Genomic DNA, 1,881 nt, shown 5'->3' with positions numbered 1-1,881 from the left:
GACAATTTACACCCCAGGGTACTCAAGGAGCTGGCAAGCATCATAGCCCAGGCTCTGGCATGGATCTTTGAAAACTCCTCGTGCTCTGGTGTAGTGCCTGAAGACTGGAAGAAGGCCAATGTGCTGCTTATCTTCAAGAAAGGGAGGTATCACAGGGCAGTGTCTAAGAAGCGGCCGTGATCTCTCCTAGTACCCCCTACCGTGCCAAGTTGGTGTCGATGCACCCTCGTTCTCGCCCGCCACGTCTTTGATGTTATCAGTGTTATGGGAGGCTGCCTTCTCACCCCCTTGGACATGGTCCCCCTGATGTATTCAAGTCTGTGTCCCGCCTCAGATGACTCCGTGCACTAAAGCCTTAGGGGCTATGCATGGCTCCTACCACCCCGTTACCACGCCCCAAGCCTCTCACATGTACCGGACATTGTCTTGTCAAAATTCCTTGCCGCGCCCTCATGGCACCCCCTTGCTTGCCTTACTATCACCCACGCCGTCGCGGACGCCTTTTAGGCTCATCTCAATCACCTGCACTTGGGCCTTTCTCCGCGCTCCCTGCGGATGCTCTCCGGCCTTTCTCGCGGCTGTGCCCACACCGGGGCCCTCTCTCTCTCGGTCCTGCCCGCACTGGGGCCCTGCCTCACAATCAGGGCCCAGGTGGCTGTAGCCATGCCTGGCCCCAAATTCCCCTCTTGGGTCTTAAGTGAGCGCCCTCCCTGGGGCCACTCGCTTGTACGCCCTCCCTGGGGCCTATCTCCATGCTTGGGCTCAGGTGGCTGTAGCCGTGCCTGGCCCCCTTAATCCCCTCCTCGGGTCTGCGCCTCCTGTGGGGCTCAGGCAGCCTCGACCTTACCTGGCCCTCAACGCACTGTGCCCCCTCTCAGGCCTGGGGTCAGTGCACCCCTAAATGCGGTGCCCTCTCTGGCACCGGGGTCCCCACACCGCTGTGGAGCCCCTATGAGGCCTCCTCCAACCCCTATTACCCTCACCCAGTCCTCTGGTGTAACAACAAAGCAATATCATAAGCCAATCGGCTACAACTCAAAACTAAGCCTCCTGGCTAAAACACAAACTCTAGCCCTCTGGCTGAACATCACTCAAATTCCTACCAGGGCTTTCTCCTCCCAGTACCCTTGAGCCAAAGCTATTCAGGCCATCAAGCTGCTCTAGGCTGCATATTCCAGCAGAGCTCCTTCTCCCTTGGATGTTAGTGGGGAACTGCCTGCTTGGCCTCAGTCTGGCTTGTTTATATAGGCCAGGCCCTGCCCCCTTCCGGTCAGCTGACTGAACTGTGGTCAGCAACCAGCACCTGTAACTCTTTATAGGAGCAGGGCACGAGAGTGTCCTGCGACACACCTCCCCCCTTAAGTTCATAGCTCACTAGGAGCAGGGCACGGGAGTGTCCTGCAACAGGAGGAAAGTGGAATCAGGCTAACTATAGGCCCATCAGCCTGACCTCTATCCCAGGGAAGGTCTTAGAAAAGTGTATTAAAGAGGCCATCCTTAATGGACTGGCTGATGCCAGCATCCTGAGGGATAGCCAGCACGGGTTTCTTGTGGGTAGGTCTTTCTTCACCAATCTCATTTCCTTTTACAAGCAGGTGACCTATCACCTGGACAGGGGAGAAGAGATTGATGTCATATATCTTGACTTCAGAAAAACCTTCGGTCTGGTATTCTATGATCACCTCTTGGTGAAACTGGCCAATTGTGGCCTTGGGTCCACCACGATCCACTGGCTGGGAAATTGGCTCCATTGTCAGACCCAGAGGGTGATAATTGACAGAAGTCAATCGTCATGGTGCCCTGTGACCAGTGGGGTCCCCCAAGGCTCTGTCCTTGGACCCATATTGTTCAACATCTTCATTAATGATGTGGACATTGGAG

General features: G+C 55.6%; 1 protein-coding gene across 3 annotated transcripts in view; it reads left to right on the top strand.

Annotated features, from left to right (window-relative positions):
- Positions 1-1,881, top strand: part of NOL4 (nucleolar protein 4) — a 281,954-nt gene that overhangs the window by 219,673 nt on the left and 60,400 nt on the right. The window lies entirely within an intron of this gene.

This window comes from Crocodylus porosus, unplaced genomic scaffold (assembly GCF_001723895.1).
Source record: "Crocodylus porosus isolate Cpor-Errol unplaced genomic scaffold, CroPor_comp1, whole genome shotgun sequence".
Taxonomy (NCBI): domain Eukaryota; kingdom Metazoa; phylum Chordata; order Crocodylia; family Crocodylidae; genus Crocodylus; species Crocodylus porosus.
Note: the sequence above shows the minus strand (reverse complement) of the source record. Positions and strands in the feature narration are given on the sequence as shown.